The sequence below is a fragment of the Procambarus clarkii genome, chromosome 8, assembly GCF_040958095.1.
Source record: "Procambarus clarkii isolate CNS0578487 chromosome 8, FALCON_Pclarkii_2.0, whole genome shotgun sequence".
In the NCBI taxonomy this organism is placed as follows: domain Eukaryota; kingdom Metazoa; phylum Arthropoda; class Malacostraca; order Decapoda; family Cambaridae; genus Procambarus; species Procambarus clarkii.
The window spans coordinates 16,510,791-16,533,562 of NC_091157.1; the positions used below are offsets into that span (position 1 = coordinate 16,510,791).

General features: G+C 35.7%; 1 long non-coding RNA gene across 1 annotated transcript in view; it reads right to left on the reverse strand.

Annotated features, from left to right (window-relative positions):
- Positions 1 to 22,014, reverse strand: part of LOC123759579 (uncharacterized) — a 60,626-nt gene extending 38,612 nt beyond the window's left edge. The window contains exon 1 of the long non-coding RNA XR_006773056.2: positions 21,828 to 22,014. This is a non-coding gene — a long non-coding RNA (uncharacterized lncRNA). The remainder of the gene's footprint in view (positions 1 to 21,827) is intronic.
- Positions 22,015 to 22,772: the final 758 nt, after the last annotated feature.

A 22,772-nucleotide genomic window follows, 5' to 3' on the forward strand; every position in this document is an offset into this window, starting at 1 on the left:
ATGTAAGACTTTTGACACTGTCAACCACCAAAACCTTCTTCTTATATTACATCATTATGGAGTCAGAGGTAACTCCCTACAATACTTTCAGTCCTACCTTACTGACAGGCTCCAGTATGTTTCTGTGAATAATTCCATTTCTCCGACACTACCTATAAACATAGGTGTTCCACAGGGCAGCATACTTAGCCCTCTCCTCTTTCTCATCTACATTAATGACCTTTCAAATGCCTCTCAACACCTCAAACCAATCTTATTTGCTGATGAGACAACTTTCATTTTCTCCAGTCCTGACCCTCTTGCTCTAAATGTCACTGTGAATACTGAACTAAATAAAGTCCATCTTTGGCTAACTGCTAACAAACTCACCCTTAATATTGACAAAATTTTCCATATTTTGTTTGGTAATAAATCCTCAAATAAAATTAATTTAAGAATAAACAATATACAAATCAATAGTAAAATTGATGGTAAATTCCTTGGTGTCCTCATCGATAACAAGCTGAATTTCCAGGGACACGTTCTAAATATAGCAAAAAAAAGTTTCTAAAACTGTTGGCATTCTTTCTAAGATCAGATATTATGTTCCAAGTCCTGCCCTGGTGATGCTCTATTACTCTCTCATCTATCCTTATCTCAACTATGGTATCTGTGCTTGGGGTTCTACTACCCAAAATCATTTACATCCTCTAATTACCCAACACAAAGCTGCTATTAGAACAATATCTAACTCTGGCCCCAGACAGCACTTGGTATCCTTACTCAAATCTCTGAATAAGTTAGATATTAAGTCACTGCACATCCTCTCTTGTGTACTCTATATATTTAAAATTCTGAATTGTAATATCAATCCTGACCTTCAACGCTTCCTAGAAGGTTGTAACAGAACTCATGGGCACCATACCAGAAACAAATACCTATTTGATATTCCAAGAGTACGACTTAATCAAACTAGGAATGCTCTACAAATCAAGGGACCCAGAATGTGGAATGACCTTCCCAATCATGTCAAAGATTGTACCTCTCTCAACCAGTTTAAGATGAAAACTAAGTACTACCTAATTAACTCCATGTAACCTACCTTACTTCTAAATGTCAACCCATGTCTTACTATTTAAAAAAAAAAAAATGCTGTTTGTTGACCAACTTGTATATTGGCTATTTTCTACCATGTTCCCCCTTTTCTTTTTATCTTTTATTATTTTTTCTATCAATGCAATTTATACTTTAAGCTCAATTACTATTAAGTTTCAGTCTAAGTGGGTTTCCCCCCCCCCCACCTCACCTTGTCCGAAACGCTATGCGTACTAGTGGCTTTAGGTATTGTATGTACTACCTCTATCTTTAAATCAAACAGAATGTTTGTACTATAACTCTGCAACTATGTATGTACTTTTCCTAAATAAATTATTATTATTATTATTATAATTATTATAATTTGCACAGGCTGAAGTTTCCTTAAAAAATATTGTGAGCTTTTTCCTCCTGGCGGCCTACATAACGTGTTATAGCTGCCCCAAGTGGACGTGTCCAATCCTGGTCACTGCCGCCCCTCGTGTTTTACCCAGTGCTGCGCCATTAGTGAAATATTTTTTTAAATAACTTTTTTATTTTCATAGTAACTTTGAACACTTTTGGCCAAGATTATGTCTGGTAGCAGCATCAATCATTCTGGAGGTGTTAAGAGGAAGAAGGTTGTCCTAACAATTAAAGACAAGTTACGTGTTACACATCTTTGTGAAAATGGCCGATCGACTTCAAGTGAAGTGAAGTGAAGCCTGAGGCGAACCAAAGAGCTAATCATACAACAGGACAATGAACACAGAAGGCAAGCTAAACTTGATTCTTATATGGTTAGAAAAATCAAGCCATGCGCCTTCAACCAGTAAGGCATCACAGGCAAGCCAAGTAAGGCGTCACAGGCAAGCCAAATGAGGCGTCACAGGCAAGCCAAGCGCCTTCAACAAGTGAAGCGTCACCGGCAAGCCAAGTGAGGCATCACAGGCAAACCAAGCGCCTTCAACAAGTGAGGCGTCACAGGCAAGTCAAGCGCCTTCAACAAGTGAGGCATCACAGGCAAGCCAAGTGAGGCATCACAGGCAAGCCAAGTGAGGCGTCACAGGGAAACCAAGCGCCTTCAACAAGTGAGGTGTCACAGGCAACCCAAGTGCCTTCAACCAGTGAGGCTTCAGCAGCTGGCAGTCAAAACTAACTTTGCTTAATGAACTGTACAGTAATTTTAAGTGTTAATTTTAGTATTGTGTTAGTATAGGTTACATAAATCGTCAAGAATTCTTAACTTCAAGATGTGTGGCACCAATCAAGAAGATGAACAACAAGGTAAGTTGATGTTTCTAGTTGAATATTTAATAATTATATGTGGCAAGGCAATTCAAATTATGTTGTTTGTAGTATAAAAATAGTTGGAAATGGTCACTTTTGGACTCGGAGGTGAAAAAGTACCATTATCCGGAACACGTGATTATCCGGCTGGGGGTCCTTCACATATAGTCCGGATAATCAAGTAAGTGATTATCCGGACTATATTTTAGTCCGGATAATTCAGTAATTTAAGCTTTATTAGCACATGGTGAGGAACATGTGTTCAAGTAGTATCCACTCAATTTAATGGCCTCTTTTATACCGATCTGCCGGTAATAACAACCGGATTGGGAGACTGGTACCTGGAACCTCGTATACCGGTCTGGCGGTCGATATTACCGACAGTCGGCGGTATTGGGTTTGTTTTGGCATCGGCGTCCCCTCACATGGTGGTCAGGCCACCGACCTCAATTGTCCAGAGTTGTAAATTACATCTTAACTTTCTTTTAAAATTATTCAGTTTAAAGAAGAAAATTCTAAATTAGTATTAATAAAATATTTTGAAACAATTGTTATCAAGTAAAATTCTTTGTTTTCTTATTAAATACCTTTTATAGTATAGGCACTAGGTATTTTTTTCCCCATGGACCTAGAATGTACTACGCTGGGCCATGTGTTCCCATTGTGTACTGTGAACTCGCGCGGCTAGCTTCAATTGTGAAGGACATTACTGTTAATTGTGATCTTTATTTCTATTTACAAAATGCCAAAAGTTACCCAGGAAGTGCCTGACGGTTGCACAAAAGCTGGAGTTAATTAAGAAATTCGATAAAGGATATTCTCATGCACGAGAAGCAGCAGAGTTTAACTTCAACAAAAGTACAGTAAGTGACATCAAGAAACAGAAGGATACCCTATTAAAATATGTGAGCACAACAGAGTGTGCTACTTTTGGTGCTACATGTTCGAGAAAAACAGTAAAGGCTGGTCAGTATCCACAATTGGATACTGCAGTGTATAAGAGGTTTATTCAGCACCACACAATTGGCATGGCAATACACTTTGAAGAGCTTAAAGTTGCAGCAAGTAAACTTGCCATTCAATTAGGTATAAAAGATTTCAATGCAAGTGATGGGTGGGTTGGAAGATTTAAGGCTCGGCATAACATTTCAAACACCAAAAAAATTTCTGGTGAGGCGTCAAGTGCTCATCTCACTAATGTTGATTCATTCAAGGCTAAATTAAACGAGTATATTGTCAGTAATAATTTAAGCAAATATCAAGTATATAATGCTGATGAGACAGGGTTTATGTAGCGAGCTGTACCAAGTACATCCTTAACCAGTAGGATGCAGGAAAATATTCCTGGACGAAAGATAAGCAAGGAACGACTCTCAGTCTTGCTCTGTGCTAATGCTGATGCCTCTCACAGGACAAAATGTGCCGTGGTAGGCAAGTCTAAAAATCCTCGAGCCTTAAAAAATATAATGCAGGCACTACCCGTAATATATTACAGTTCAAAGAAATCATGGTTTAATCAAACAATATTCATGGACTGGTTAGAAAACCACTTTTGCAAAGAAGTTAGAGAATTTCAGATCAACAAATGTGGAATAAAGGCCAGTGAGGTTAAGGCATTGTTGCTGCTAGATAATGCCCCTTGCTCATCCCATTAGCAAGTTCATTTCAAGGGATGGCAGAATAAAAATGCATGGCACTTCCACCAAACACAACATCCTTGATCCAGCCCATGGACCAAGGTGTTATCCTGGTTGCTAAACATATGTACCAAACAGTAATGCTTGAAGATGATTTAGTTGTCTTACCTAGCGAGGAAGATGAATTGACAGGAAAGGATACAAGAGCTCAAAGAACACTAGAAAATTTAAAAAAAGTGCACAATTAGGGAAGCAATATTCCACTGGGCTAGGCTTTGGAATATAGTGAAAGAAACCACACTAACAAATTCATGGAAGAAACTGTTAACAGAGGCCTAGATGTGACGCAGCAGTATCTGATAGTGAATTCGAAGGTTTTGAAAATGAAGCCAATGATTTTGAAGGGTTTGAAGAAACGATCCGAACAATGTTGATCCAAGCTGGTCAGGGTGTACAAGTGAATAATATTAATGAATGGTTAGAAAACGATTACGATCCTGGTTATGAATTGTTAACTGAAGAACAGACTGCTCAAAGTGTTCTCAGAAAAAACTCTGATGACTGACTGATTCTGATGATGACTCGGACGATGTTGGTGAGGCTCTGCCTAGAGGTGTCGGATACCAGAAAAGATTGGAACAAATTGAGGAACTCATTGAATATTCAAGAAAAAGTAAACATGAAGTTGTTGGAAATTTTTATGTACACTTTACGGCTTTTAAGCAATGTCTTAGAACGTTAGCCATAGAAAATCAGATTCAGACAAAAATCGATAGATTCATGATTTCAACTGATCGTGAAAAACCTTCGTCTACAAGCCATGCTGCACCCGCCCATGCTGAATTCCCATCAACAAATCGCGCAGCCTCCGCCAGCAACGAATGCTCTACAAACCATGCTGCACACGCCGATGCTGAATTCCCATCAACAAGTCGTGGAGCATCCGCCGGCAACGAATGCCCTACAAGCCATGTTGCACCCACCATATCGACAAGTCGTGAAGCATCCACTAACGAGATAAAATATGACTGAAAGGCATATAAATTAGTGTAAAAAGTGTTGATAGAGTACAGTATTGTAAGTGTTAATGATTGATTAAGCCTTGACAAAAAGATACTGTAGAGTAAATATACTGTAGAAATAATTATCAATAGTGAAGTAGAATTAGAACTTGTGTGAATTAGTAGTAAGCCTAGCTGTTGTGTGAAGTGAATGCCTGAAAATAAGTGTACATACTGCATGTACCCAGTATACAATATAAACTATATAAAACTGTACTGAACAATATAAAACAAGCGTTGCAGAGGATGACGTCAGCTTCACAGCTTTGTAATCTTCAGCTTCATTAAAAGTAAGTCAATTTACCAATTTTATTATAGTATTACAACATATTAATTTTTTTTTTCAACAAAAGCTACATATTAGTCTCTGCAAATGTATATTCTATCATTTGCAGAGAAAAGGCGAAATCAAAATATTTTGTCTTGGCTAGCTCTCGGTGACAAGGCTTGATTGCCATTGTATGGCCTGGCCGCCACAGCCTGTGTCGTAACATTAAAAATACATTACCTGCAATGTACATGGTAAAACAAAACACATCTCTAAAATTTTATTGAGAAAATATTAACAATTACCGATTGATATATGAAATATTTTGCAATACAAAGGAATGAACCAATTTTTTCCCACCCATCTGGACTTGATCAGAGCGTGTTCACACATCATTCATGCAGCAGCCAACAGCTGGCTTAATCGTCGGCGTGGCACTAAATTGGAAAGCAATTACACAATGAACTTTATTTAATTTTAGTTATACAGTATAAAATATATCCAACCTGAAAGTTACTTGAAAAATTACCCAACCAGACATAACTTCAGAAATACCGAAGCTCCGGAAATAACGACCAGGGTACAGCCCCATATGGGCTGTTAAATTGAGTGGATACTTAATCTCAAAAGGCTTCTTTGTGTGTACACAAAATTGACAAGAGAAGACAGCATACCATTGTTATATCAAAGAAAACGAATCATCCTAAACTCATTTATTCTGCGCTCTTTAGCCTAGACTCCTTTGATTATGAAACAAATAGTTTATAAGTTGAGAGAATAACTTCTGTTTAAGACAAACATTCAATTGTTACCTGTCCAAAATATTATTGTAATCTTAATAATGCTTCAAAGAGCCAAATGTGACAATACAAGTATACAATTGATAGACATTATATTGGGGAGGTAACTGTAATAACTTGACCTCATGTCTATATACATTTACATCAACATTAGATAATGTACCTTGTGTAATTAGTTATTTAATATGAACTGAGTAATTGAGGATGGGTTATCTTCAGAGAATTTCGGGGCTTTTTAGTGTCCACGCGGCCTGGTCCTCGACCAGGCCTCCACCCCCAGGGAGCAGCCCGTGACAGCTGACTAACACCCAGGTACATATTAAGGAACATATAATCTCTTCCCACAACCAAACCATCGCCATAGAAATCCTAGTAAACAACACAGAAATCATCGATAGATACAGCGATAGCAGACGGCTTGACGTTTGCGAGGCACTGCACATTAAGAAGTCAACACCAGCAATCAACAGCCAATTAATGCACAACTATATTCTACCCACCTCAAGACTCCGCTCCAATATAGAAGCATCAAGAAATATGGACCAATAGGCTTTCTACAATCACTTCCATTTCAATACCCATTGTTTTGTGGTCTGTCTTGTGTTGATGAAATTAATACCCTATTAAATACCACCTCACCCCATCCACCTCACTCAAATGTAGATATAAAATCGGAGATATGCAAGTTCTATTCAGTTGTGTATGTGTAAAGTCTTTGAAAATGTAATAAGTTTTACGAAAGGCGCTCGTGTCGCGTCAGACTAGAAATAAAAATGAATTTTGGAGAATTGATTTTTGATTTACCTCCAACAGTGAAAAGAAATGTACGAAAGATTGAGAAAATTTGTGTTAGAATTATTAATCTTACTTTTTCGGTCATATTTAATTATATGTATATATATATGAATATATATATATATATATGTATATATATAATATATATATATATATATATATATATATATATATATATATATATATATATATATATATATATATATATATATATATATACATATATATATATACATATACATATATATATACATATATATATATATACATATATATATACATATATATATATATATATATGAATATATATATATATGAATATATATATATATATATGAATATATATATATATATATGAATATATATATATATATATGAATATATATATATATATGAATATATATATATATATGAATATATATATATATGAATATATATATATATATGAATATATATATATATATGAATATATATATATATATATGAATATATATATATATGAATATATATATATATATGAATATATATATATATATGAATATATATATATATGAATATATATATATATATGAATATATATATATATATGAATATATATATATATATATGAATATATATATATATATGAATATATATATATATATATGAATATATATATATATATATGAATATATATATATATATGAATATATATATATATATATGAATATATATATATATGAATATATATATATATATGAATATATATATATATGAATATATATATATATATGAATATATATATATATATGAATATATATATATATATGAATATATATATATATATATGAATATATATATATATATATATGAATATATATATATATATGAATATATATATATATGAATATATATATATATATATGAATATATATATATATATGAATATATATATATATATGAATATATATATATATGAATATATATATATATATGAATATATATATATATATATATATGAATATATATATATATATATGAATATATATATATATATATATGAATATATATATATATGAATATATATATATATATATATGAATATATATATATATGAATATATATATATATGAATATATATATATATATGAATATATATATATATGAATATATATATATATATGAATATATATATATATGAATATATATATATATGAATATATATATATATGAATATATATATATATGAATATATATATATGAATATATATATATATGAATATATATATATATGAATATATATATATATATATATATATATATATATATTGAATATATATATATATGAATATATATATATGAATATATATATATGAATATATATATATATGAATATATATATATATATATATATATATATATATGTCGTACCTAATAGCCAGAACGCACTTCTCAGCCTACTATTCAAGGCCCGATTTGCCTAATAAGCCAAGTTTTCATGAATTAATGTTTTTTCGTCTACCTAACCTACCTAACCTAACCTAACCTAGCTTTTTTTGGCTACCTAACCTAACCTTACCTATAAATATAGGTTAGGTTAGGTTAGGTAGGGTTGGTTAGGTTCGGTCATATATCTACGTTAATTTTAACTCCAATAAAATAAATTGACCTCATACATAGAGAAAAGGGTTGCTTTATCATTTCATAAGAAAAAAATTATAGTAAATATATTAATTCAGGAAAACTTGGCTTATTAGGCAAATCGGGCCTTGAATAGTAGGCTGAGAAGTGAGTTCTGGCTACTAGGTACGACATATATATATATATATATATATATATATATATATATATATATATATATATATGAATATATATATATATGAATATATATATATATGAATATATATATATATGAATATATATATATATATGAATATATATATATATATGAATATATATATATATATGAATATATATATATATATGAATATATATATATATATGAATATATATATATATATGAATATATATATATATATGAATATATATATATATGAATATATATATATATATATATATATATATATATATATATGTCGTACCTAATAGCCAGAACGCACTTCTCAGCTTACTATGCAAGGCCCGATTTGCTTAATAAGCCAAGTTTTCATGAATTAATGTTTTTTCGACTACCTAACCTACCTAACCTAACCTAACCTACCTTTTTCGGCTACCTAACCGAACCTAACCTATAAAGATAGGTTAGGTTAGGTTAGGTAGGGTTGGTTAGGTTCGGTCATATATCTACGTTAATTTTAACTCCAATGAAAAAAAATTGACCTCATACATAATGAAATGGGTAGCTTTATCATTTCATAAGAAAAAAATTAGAGAAAATATATTAATTCAGGAAAACTTGGCTTATTAAGCAAATCGGGCCTTGCATAGTAGGCTGAGAAGTGCGTTCTGGCTATTAGGTACGACATATATATATATATATATATATATATATATATATATATATATATGAATATATATATATATGAATATATATATATATATATATATATATATATATATATATATATATATATATATATATATATATATATATATATATATATATATATATGAATATATATATATATGAATATATATATATATGAATATATATATATATGAATATATATATATATGAATATATATATATATGAATATATATATATATGAATATATATATATATGAATATATATATATATATGAATATATATATATATGAATATATATATATATGAATATATATATATATGAATATATATATGAATATATATATATATGAATATATATATATATGAATATATATATATATGAATATATATATATATGAATATATATATATATGAATATATATATATATGAATATATATATATATGAATATATATATATATGAATATATATATATATGAATATATATATATATGAATATATATATATATGAATATATATATATATGAATATATATATATATGAATATATATATATATGAATATATATATATATATATGAATATATATATATGAATATATATATATATATATGAATATATATATATATGAATATATATATATATGAATATATATATATATGAATATATATATATATATATGAATATATATATATATATATGAATATATATATATATATATATATATATATATATATATATATATATATATATATATATATATATATATGAATATATATATATATATATATATATATATATATATATATATATATATATATATATATATATATATGTCGTACCTAATAGCCAGAACGCACTTCTCAGCCTACTATTCAAGGCCCGATTTGCCTAATAAGCCAAGTTTTCATGAATTATTGTTTTTTCGTCTACCTAACCTACCTAACCTAACCTAACCTAGCTTTTTTTGGCTACCTAACCTAACCTTACCTATAAATATAGGTTAGGTTAGGTTAGGTAGGGTTAGTTAGGTTCGGTCATATATCTACGTTAATTTTAACTCCAATAAAAAAAAATTGACCTCATACATAGAGAAAAGGGTTGCTTTATCATTTCATAAGAAAAAAATTATAGTAAATATATTAATTCAGGAAAACTTGGCTTATTAGGCAAATCGGGCCTTGAATAGTAGGCTGAGAAGTGAGTTCTGGCTACTAGGTACGACATATATATATATATATGAATATATATATGAATATATATATATATGAATATATATATGAATATATATATATATGAATATATATATATATATATATATATATATATATATATATATATATATATATATATAATGTCGTACCTAGTAGCCAGAATGCACTTTTCGGCCTACTATGCAAGGCCCGATTTGCCTAATAAGCCAAGTTTTCCTGAATTAATATATTTTCTCAAATTTTTTTCTTATGAAATGATAAAGCTACCCATTTCCTTATGAATGAGGTCAATTATTTTTTTATTGAAGTTAAAATTAACGTAGATATATGACCGAAGCTAACCAACCCTACCTAACCTAACCTAACCTATTTTTATAGGTTAGGTTAGGTAGCCGAAAAAGTTAGGTTAGGTTAGGTTAGGTAGGTTAGGTAGTCGAAAAACAATTAATTCAAGAAAACTTGGCTTATTAGGCAAATTGGGTCTAGCATAGTAGGCTGAGAACTGCGTTCTGGCTACTAGGTACGACATATATATACATACATATATATATATTCATATATATACATATATATATATATTATTAAATATGACCGAAAAAGTAAGATTAATAATTCTAACGCGAATTTTCTCAATCTTTCGTACATTTCTTTTCACTGTTGGAGGTAAATAAAAAATCAATTCTCCAAAATTCATTTTTATTTCTAGTCTGACGCGACACGAGCGTGTTTCGTAAAACTTATTACATTTTCAAAGACTTTAGTTTACAAATACACAACTGAATAGAACTTACGCATCTCCGATTTTATATCTACATTTTAGTGAGGTGGATGGGGTGAGGTGGCATTAATAGGGTATCAACACAAGACAGAACAAGAGGAGGCATTAATAGGGTATTAATTTCATCAACACAAGACAGAACACGAAACAATGGGTATTGAATAGAAGTGTATGTAGAAAGCCTATTGGTCCATATTTCTTGATGCTTCTATATTGGAGCGGAGTCTTGAGGTGGGTAGAATATAGTTGTGCAGTAATTGGCTGTTGATTGCTGGTGTTGACTTCTTGATGTGTAGTGCCTCGCAAACGTCAAGCCGCCTGCTATCGCTGTATCTATCGATGATTTCTGTGTTGTTTACTAGGATTTCTCTGGCGATGGTTTGGTTGTGGGAAGAGATTATATGTTCCTTAATGGAGCCCTGTTGCTTATGCATCGTTAAAGGAGCAACGCAACTGGTAACTACAGGGCGCCTTAATCGCAGGGCTATCACTTCCTTTTGACGGCCGTGATGGTCAAGTGGATTAAGGCGCCCTATAGTTACCAGTTGCGTTGCTCCTGGGAGTATGGGTTCGAGTCACTTCTGGGGTGTGAGTTTTCATTCGCATATAGTCCTGGGGATCATTCAGGCTTGTTCGCACTTGTGTTCCTCAAGTGTGCCCCAAAGAATGAGGTGATTTGGTGAAATGCTATGCCCAAGATTACCATCCGAGTTGCCGTCGGGGAAGTGGCTCAAATAGCCTCGGCTATCACTTCCTTTTGACGGCCATGATGGTCAAGTGGATTAAGGCGCCCTGTAGTTACCAGTTGCGTTGCTCCTGGGAGTTTGGGTTCGAGTCACTTCTGGGGTGTGAGTTTTCATTCCCATATAGTCCTGGGGACCATTCAGGCTTGTTCGCATTTGTGTTCCTCACGTGTGCCCCAAAGAATGAGGTGATTTGGTGAATTGCTATGCCCAAGATTACCATCCGAGTTGCCGTCGGGGAAGTGGCTCAACTAGCCTCGGCTATCACTTCCTTTTGACGGCCGTGATGGTCAAGTGGATTAAGGCGCCCTGTAGTTACCAGTTGCGTTGCTCCTGGGAGTATGGGTTCGAGTCACTTCTGGGGTGTGAGTTTTCATTCGCATATAGTCCTGGGGACCATTCAGGCTTGTTCGCATATATATATATATATATATATATATATATATATATATATATATATATATATATATATATATATATATATATATATATATACTGTATATATATATATATATATATATATATATATATATATTAGTATATTTTGGTAGCAGTCTTTCCTGTAGACATATATTATTAAATATGACCGAAAAAATAAGATTAATAATTCTAACACGAATTTTCTCAATCTTTCGTACATTACGCTTCACTGTTGGAGGTAAATCAAAAATCACTTCTCCAAAATTCATTTTTATTTCTAGTCTGACGCGACACGGGCGCGTTTCGTAAAACTTATTACATTTTCAAAGACTTCACAAATACACAACTGATTAGAACTTGCGTTTCCCTGATTTTATATCTACATTTGAGTGAGGTGGGAAGGGTGATGTGGCATTACATTTGAGTGAGGTGGGAAGGGTGATGTGGCATTAACACAAGACAGAACACTAGGGGATATTAATAGGGTATTAAAAGTATCAACACAAGACAGAACAGAAACAATGGGTATTGAATAGAAGTGTTTGTAGAAAGCCTATTGGTCCATATTTCTTGATGCTTCTATATTGGAGCGGAGTCTTGAGGTGGGTAGAATATAGTTGTGCAATAATTGGCTGTTGATTGCTGGTGTTGACTTCTTGATGTGTAGTGCCTCGCAAACGTCAAGCCGCCTGCTATCGCTGTATCTATCGATGATTTCTGTGTTGTTTACTAGGATTTCTAATCCTAGTAAAATCCTAGTAAACAACACAGAAATCATCGATAGATACAGCGATAGCAGGCGGCTTGACGTTTGCGAGGCACTACACATCAAGAAGTCAACACCAGCAATCAACAGCCAATTATTGCACAACTATATTCTACCCACCTCAAGACTCCGCTCCAATATAGAAGCATCAAGAAATATGGACCAATAGGCTTTCTACAAACACTTCTATTCAATACCCATTGTTTCTGTTCTGTCTTGTGTTGATACTTTTAATACCCTATTAATATCCCCTAGTGTTCTGTCTTGTGTTAATGCCACATCACCCTTCCCACCTCACTCAAATGTAATGCCACATCACCCTTCCCACCTCACTCAAATGTAGATATAAAATCAGGGAAACGCAAGTTCTAATCAGTTGTGTATTTGTGAAGTCTTTGAAAATGTAATAAGTTTTACGAAACGCGCCCGTGTCGCGTCAGACTAGAAATAAAAATGAATTTTGGAGAAGTGATTTTTGATTTACCTCCAACAGTGAAGCGTAATGTACGAAAGATTGAGAAAATTCGTGTTAGAATTATTAATCTTACTTTTTCGGTCATATTTAATATATATATATATATATATATATATATATATATATATATATATATATATATATATATATATATATATATATATATATATATATATATATATTATATATATATATATATATATCTCGAGTCATAAATACTCATACTCCGCCCAAGTAAAACAGAAACAAGCAACACAAGTCCAGTGTGCTGTCCGCTCGGCCGACTGGCTCACTGGGTTGCCTCATTGCTACAGTCCTGACCTAATGCACCATTTTGACCTAACCCGCCATCCCTGACCTATACCCGCCATCCCTGACCAATACCCGCCATCCCTGACCTATACCCGCCATCCCTGACCTATACCCGCCATCCCTGACCTATACCCTCCATCCCTGACCTATACCCTCCATCCCTGACCTATACCCGCCATCCCTGACCTATACCCGCCATCCCTGACCTATACCCGCCATCCCTGACCTATACCCGCCATCCCTGACCTATACCCGCCATCCCTGACCTATACCCGCCATCCCTGACCTATACCCGCCATCCCTGACCTATACCCGCCATCCCTGACCTATACCCGCCATCCCTGACCTATACCCGCCATCCCTGACCTATACCCTCCATCCCTGACCTATACCCTCCATCCCTGACCTATACCCTCCATCCCTGACCTATACCCGCCATCCCTGACCTATACCCGCCATCCCTGACCTATACCCGCCATCCCTGACCTATACCCGCCATCCCTGACCTATACCCGCCATCCCTGACCTATACCCGCCATCCCTGACCTATACCCGCCATCTCTGACCTAACCCGCCATCCCTGACCTACCTTGAGGTTACCTTGAGGTAACTTGAGCTTCCAGGGCTTAGCGTTCCCGCGGCCCGGTCGTCGACCAGACCTCCTGGTTGCTGGACTGATCAACTAGGCTGTTGGACACGGCTGCTTGCAGCCTGACGTATGAGTCACAGCCTGGTTGATCAGGTATCCATTGGAGGTGCTTATCAGGTTCTTTCTTGAACACTGAGGGGATTGCCAGTTATGCCCCTTATGTGTAGTGGAAGCGTGTTGAACAGTCTCGGGCCTCTGATGTTGATAGAGTTCCCTCTCAGAGTACCTGTTGCACCTCCGCTTTTCAACGGGGGTATTCTGCACATCCTGCCATGTCTTCTGGTCTCATGTGATGTTATTTCTGTGTGCAGGTTTGGGACCAGCCCCTCTAATATTTTCCATGTGTAAATTATTATGCATCTCTCCCGCCTGCGCTCAAGGGAGTACAGATTTAGGCTCTTTAGTCGGCCCCAATAGTTTAGGTGTTTTACCAAGTAGATTCTAGCAGTAAAGGATCTCTGCACGCTCTCAAGGTCAGCAATTTCTCCAGCTTTGAAAGGGGCTGTCATTGTGCAGCAGTACTCCACTCTAGAGAGCACAAGCGTTTTGAAAAGTGTCATCATCGGTATACCATCTCTAGTGTGAAAAGTTCTTGTTATCCAACCTGTCATTTTTCTTGCAGTTGTGATGGCTACTTTATTGTGATCTTTAAAGGCAAGGTCTTCCGACATGAGTACACCCAGATCCTTTACATTGCCTTTTCGTTATCTTGAGGTTATCTTGAGATGATTTCGGGGCTTTAAGTGTCCCCGCGGCCCGGTCCTCGACCAGGCCTCCACCCCCAGGAAGCAGCCCGTGACAGCTAACTAACACCCAGGTACCTATTTTACTGCTAGGTAACAGGGGCATAGGGTGAAAGAAACTCTGCCCATTGTTTCTCGCCGGCGCCTGGGATCGAACCCAGGACCACAGGATCACAAGTCCAGCGTGCTGTCCGCTCGGCCGACCAGCTCCCTAGTTATGTTATGTTCCGTGTTCTGCGTTCTATGTTAAGATTTGCCCGAGTTTTGTACGAGGTTTCCGGTTTTAAATTTTCATTTTTTCCATAGCGCATGAGCTGGAACTTATCTTTATTAAACACCATATTATTTTCTGTAGCCCATAGAAAGACCTGATCTACATCTGACTGGAGGTTTGCCATGTCCTCTATGTTGCCTACTCTCATGAAGATCCTAGTGTCATCTGCAAAGGATGATACAGTGCTATAGATTGTGTTCTTGTCTATGTCCAATATGAGGATGAGAAGAAGTACTGGAGCAAGCACAGTACCCTGGGGGACTGAGCTCTTCACGGTTGATGGGCTGGATTATATTTTGTTGACTATTACACATTGGGTTCTGTTGGTCAGGAAATTGTAGATCTATCTGCCTATTTTTCCGGTAATTCTTTTTGAACGCATTTTATGTGCAATAACGCCATGGTCACATTTATCAAAAGCTTTTGCTAAATCTGTGTAAATTACATCAGCGTTTTGTTTGTCTTCCATAGCATCTAATGCCATATCATAGTGGTCCAGCAACTGCAACAGGCAAGAGCGCCCTGTTCTGAAACCATGTTGTCCGGGGTTATGGAGATGCTGTGATTCCATGTATTTTGTGATCTTCTTAGCACTTTCTCAAAAATTTTTATGTGTGATGTTAATGCTATCGGTCTGTAATTTTTTGCCTCTGCCTTATTTCCTCCTTTATGAAGTGGTGCTATCTCTGCTGTTTTTAGTATATCAGGAATAACGCCAGTATCTAGGCTTTGTCTCCACAGAATGTGGAGGGCCTGCGATAGTGATTTTTTACAGTTCTTAATGAATATGGAGTTCCAGGAATCCGGGCCTGGTGCAGAGTGCATAGGCATACTGTTTATGGCTTCTTCAAAATCCAGTGGGGATAGGGTGACGTCTGATACATGATTTGATGTTGGTATCATATCCATGAAAAATTTATTTGAGTTATCAATCTTTAGTGCGTTTAATGGCTCACTGAAAACAGAGTCGTACTGCTTCCTCAGTAGCTCGCTCATTTCTTTGTTGTCATCAGTGAAAGTTCCATCTCCTTTTCGCAGGGGCCCGATACTAGATGTGGTTTTTTATCATCTTGTTTTTACATAGGAGAAAAAATATTTTGGATTTCTCTCTATTTCACTGATGGCCTTTTGCTCTCTTTGCCTCTCCTGGGTTTTGTATGATTCTTGTAGCTTGCGTTCAATTGTTTCTATTTCTCTACCTAACCTCCTTCGCCGTTCTTGAGATAGGGTGCGACTCTCAAGTTGTTCCGCGATTCGTTTTCTTCGCCTATATAGGGAACGACGTTCCCGTTCCAATCTGCATCTCTTTCTCTCTTTTTCTTAGGGGTATGCGGTTTGAACATATTTCTAGTGCTACCGAGCTTATTTTTTCCAGGCACTGATTCAGGTTTGCATTTTCTAGCTGTTCTTCCCAGTTTATTTCTGTGAAGTCCTGGTTTATTTGCTCCCAGTTTATCTGTTTATTATTAAGTTGAATTTGCTGAAATCTCCTCCACCAGGAATCTGGACTGGTTTTGAAGGTCTACTCCCCATGGTTGTCATAACTTCAATTAAGTTGTGATCTGAGTAACAGGTATTTGTAATCATTATGTTCCTGATCAATTCATCATTATTAGTGAAAATGAGGTCCAGCGTGTTCTCCTTCCTAGTTGGTTCTACTATTTGCTGGTTTAATGCAAACCTGTCGCACATCCGTAGCAGGTCATTTGCATGTGCCTTTTTCATTTAGGCTACTTCCTGGTATTCTTTCTGATATTACTGTATTAGCCAGGTGGGAACCCGCCTAACCCACCATCCCTGACCTAACCCGCCATCCCTGACCTAACCCGCTATCCCTGACCTAACCCGCCATCCCTGACCTAACCCGCCATCCCTGACCTAACCCGCCATCCCTGACCTAACCCGCCATCCCTGACCTAACCCGCCATCCCTGACCTAACCCGCCATCCCTGACCTAACCCGCCATCCCTGACCTAACCCACCGTTCTAACCATACCCACCATCCCTGACCTAACTTACCATTCAAATCTAGCCCATCATTCCTGAGCTAATGCAAATTAAAATAAAATTTGGTTAATACTGTACATATAAATCAATTAAATTTGAGGGTCCTGGTAATAGTTGACTCGCAATTAAAAAATCCAGGTTTGAATCCCATGAAGGACAGATATGGTTGGGTGTATTTCCTATCACCTAATGCCCCTATCCACCTATCAGTAAATAGGTACCAAGGAGTTAGTCAGCCTAAGTGTGGTGACCCTTCCATCATGGGAAGGGTCATTAATTCCACCCTTGGGAGGAACCTCGATATAAGCCTACTACATATTGTACTTATAACTTGGCTGCATGTCCCCCGACACATTAAATTATTTAGTGTGCAAGCAACCTGTCCTCTTACAAATTATGTCTGAATTTGGCCGTTTGTCCTTATGGCCGAAAATGAACGTAATTTGAAAATGAAAAATAATCTATATAAATAAAAATGGAAATGTTCGTTTGTTCAAAATCGCTAATCTCCAAAAGTACTTCGCCGATTGCTTTGAAATTTTCACACAAAGTTCCATTTGCATCCGAGCAGGTTTTTATATACATACTATATAGATGTCACGTCTGTGACGGTAAAAAAAACATGTTTTTTTTCTGAATACTATGTTTTTCATGTATTTTTTATGAGGGAAATTTTCAAAACCTCTTTACAAATTGCTTTGAAATTTTGACACAACGTTGCATTTGAATAGGCGCGTCTTTTTATATATGTATTATATACATGCCTCACCTGTGACAGGTAACAACATGCATTTTTGAAAAACAGCGCCATCTGTTGGACATAATGGCAACATGCACGCTATGCTAAATATGTCACGAATTCCAATTCAATGTTTCCGATTGCATTGATTAATGTTATTTTCATAGATTTTGATTTATTTTATTTTTTAGTTAATTATTTTGTGTGACATTGTGTTGGAATTGGGCTGTGTTGTTTACCATACTGTTCATTTCGTAAGTATAAGTACAGTATAGATGCCACACATTTGACAGATAAAAATATGCTTTTCTGGAAAAACAGCGCTATCTGTTGCATGTAAGAGCACCACACATGATATTCTAGATAGGTTACAGTTCCATTTCAATGTTTCTGATTGCATCGATTAATTGAATTTTCCTAGATTTTAATTAATTTCATTTTGATTTCATTATTTTGTGTTATTTGCGTTGAAATTGAGCTGTGTTGTTTACAAGACCGTTCATTTTGTGAGAAGTTTATTTTTATATTTTTTCATATTATCATTTCTTTTTTTAAAATTTTCTTATATTTCAGTGATGGGAACATCAGATCACTTGATGTTCCCAATTTTCTGATGTGAACATCAGACCATTTGGGAAGGCATCGGACGAGGGAGTGGGGAATGGTGGGGATGACGAGGGGACGGAAGTGAGAGATGATGCGGAGGACGAGGGGACGGGAGAGTTTGGGATGGTGGGGACGAGAGGATAGGGAAATAGAGAATGGTGGGGAGAACAAAGGGACAAGGGAGTGGGGCTTGCTGGGAAGGAAGAGAGGATGTTGAAGTAGGGAATGGTGGGAAGGACGAGGGGACGGTGGAGTGGGGAATGGTTGGGAGGCCGACGAGACGGGTGACGAGGGAAATGGTGAGGAGGACTGAAGGACAAAGAAGGTTGCTTCTTTGTCCTCCAGTCAACACATGTGCTGTAGCTCAGCAATGCACATGTGTTGCTGAGCCACAGCAATGCGTGGCCGGGTACTGCTAGTCTATATAAATAAAAGTAGAAATGTTCGTTTGTTCAAAATCGCTAATCTCTGAAAGTTCTTCGCTGATTGCTTTGAAATTTTTACACAACGTTCCATTCGCATCCGAGCAGGTTTATATATACATACTATATAGATGTCCCATCTGTGACGGTAAAAAAACATGCTTTTTCTGAAAAACTGTTTTTATCATGTGTTTTACATGTGAGGGAAATCTTCGAAACCTCTTTACCAATTGCTTTGAAATTTTGACACAACGTTGCATTCGAATAGGTGCGTCTTTTTATATACCTACTATATAGATGCCACCCTGTGACAGGTAAAAACATGCGTTTTTGAAAAACAGCGCCATCAGCGCCATCTGTTGCATGCAATGGCAACATGCACGCTATACTAAATATGTAACAAATTCTATTTCAATGTTTCCAATTGCATTGATAAATTTTATTTTCATAGATTTCGATTTTTTTAGTTTTTATTGAATTATTTTGTGTGACATTGTGTTGGAATTGAGCTGTGTTGTTTACCATACCGTTCATTTCGTAAGTATAAGCATAGATGCCACAAATGTGACCGGTAAAACTATGCTTTCCTAGAAAAAAGCACCATCTGTTGCATGTAAGAGCAACACACATGCTATACTAGATACTGTATGTTACAATTCCATTTCAATGTTTCTGATTGCATTGATAAATTGAATTTTCATAGATTTTGATATATTTTCATTTTGATTTAATTATTTTGTGTGAATTGCGTTGGAACCGAGCTGTGTTGTTTACCAGACTTTATATTGTGATATTTTTTTTATATTTTATATATATATTTATATAAAATATATATAAAATATATATTTATATTTATATAAATATATATATAAATATATATATTTATATTTTTTCCTATTTTCATTTCATTTTTTAACTGTTTTTCTTATATTTCAGGATGGGAACATCAGATCACTTGATGTTCCCAATTTTCTGATGGGAACATCACACCATTTGGGAAGGCATCAGACGAGGGAGTGGGAAATGGTGGGGATGATGAGGGGGACAGAGAAGTTTGGGATGGTGGGGACGAGGGGATGGGGGAATGGAGAATGGTGGGGAGGACAAAGGGACAGGGGAGTGGGGCATGGTGGGAAGGAAGAGGGGATGGTGGAGTGGGGAATGGTGGGGAGGAAGACGGGACAGTGAAGTGGGGAATGGTTGGGAGGCCGAGGAGACGGATGAGGGGGGAATGGTGGAGAGGACTGGGGGACAGGGAAGGTAGCTGTGGCTCAGTAACGCGTGGCCGGGTACTGCTAGTTGAAAACAAATTTTGAATTTTTTTTTCCAAAACAGCAGGTTAAGGGTCCTCTGGTAGATTAGGAGGGCAAGAAGTTCTCCCAAGGTTTCAAAACATCATGAAAACTGTTGATTGAAAGTTTCCTCCCCTAACCCAGCCTGTCCTCCAAAGACCCAAAAGTGATTCCATACACCCGCCAAACCCTGTGTTTATCAATGAAAAGCGGTTAACACACAACTCAACTTTTGACGTTCGAACAGTTCCGGAATAAGTGCTTCACAGGATGCGTGATTCTGTGGTACCGGGTTTAATCCCGGGTGCCGGCGAGAAACAATGGGCAGTTTCTTTCACCCCTGATGCACCTGTTACCTAGCAGTAAATAGGTACCTGGGAGTTAGTCAGCTGTCACGGGCTACTTCCTGGGGGTGGAGGCATGGTTAAGGACCGGGCCGCAGGGACACTAAGCCTCCAAATCATCTCAAGATAACCTTCACTGACAAATTCTGTTCACACCACAACGCTATAAATGCTTCACCCACGTACTACAAATACAAATAATCGCCAACAGAACCTAAACACCTAACCTAACCTATATATGCACAATATGCTAATGTAATATTAATTTATATTTGAAAAAATTCCAGTTTTGAGTGATAAGCATGTAAAAGTTTATGAATGCGTCTGTGGGATCGACCGCTAAATGTAATGTACTTGAGTCGAGGATGGGTTGCCTAACCTAACCGAGTAAGCTGGAGGATTCAACAGAAAACGGGACAGTAGATCACTTTCGTGAGCAGATTTAATTTCAAATTACATCCATTTTTGCCCATAGCGCGCATACGAGCAAAAAGCGACGTAATTTTAAGAGGACAGGTTGGTGCATGATGTGTGATGTTACATAATTAATTCTGCAAGTTTTGTTCTACTTGTGCTATGAGCAGAGGTGGAGCCATACGCCCATACTGCGCTGTTTCCTTCGCCTGTTAACACAGTCTTCAGTAACCGATAACAGAAATGAATTTCCACATACCTCAAATGTAAATCTTTTCACAATAAATCACGTTACTAGCCTCCTTTACAGTACGTGCAGTTTGCGTGAAGGTTCCCTCATCCTAGTGACTGCAAGCATGGTTTAACCAGCAGTGCGAGGTACCGTGCCCAGCTGGGGACTGGGTCAAATCGTCTACTACCGTTTCGGATACCGTCGGTTGAATACATTAAAAATCAGTTCGTTCACAAACAAGTTTACATACACGAACCCTTTAATAAAAAAAAAATGTTTATTCAGGTAAGGTACATACATACAAGATATTTTACATAAATTGATCGATTTGTAGATGGAGCTAGTACATACAATGCCTAAAGCCACTATTACGCAAAGCGTTTCGGGTAGGAAACGTATATACATATGCGCTGGCTTGTATTTACTGCTGTTCTCGTCTTCAAAAACACTATTTTGACTAAAACGAAACAATAGAAGTTGCTGGTAAGTTAAGAATATGACTAAATACATAGAACATGATCATATTCTTAGTGCCTCCGTTAATAGTGTTTTGCGCACTGTTTGCCCTACTGTATTTGTTAACAGAGATCGGTCCATCTAATTACCGCAAGCTACCACAAGCTACACAAGTTTCACAAAGCGTCCTTGCAATACGTTAGTAATGAATAAATATGATATATTTACTCATTATAATGTTGGTGGTGAATGTACAAAATGAAAAAACATAATTTTAATCTGAAAAAGCATCTTTTTATAAAGAAATTAGACGAAAATAAAGAGCTGGTGACGCCAAATCAAGTCGACGATCCAATTGTCGGTTAGGTTAGGTTAGGTTAGGTTAGGTTAGGTTTGGTTTGGTTTGGTTTGGTTTGGTTAAGTTAGGTTAGGTTAGGTTAGCCTAACATATCATATTTATTCATTACTAACATATTGCCATGAAGCTTTGTGTAGCTTGCGGTAATTAGACGGACC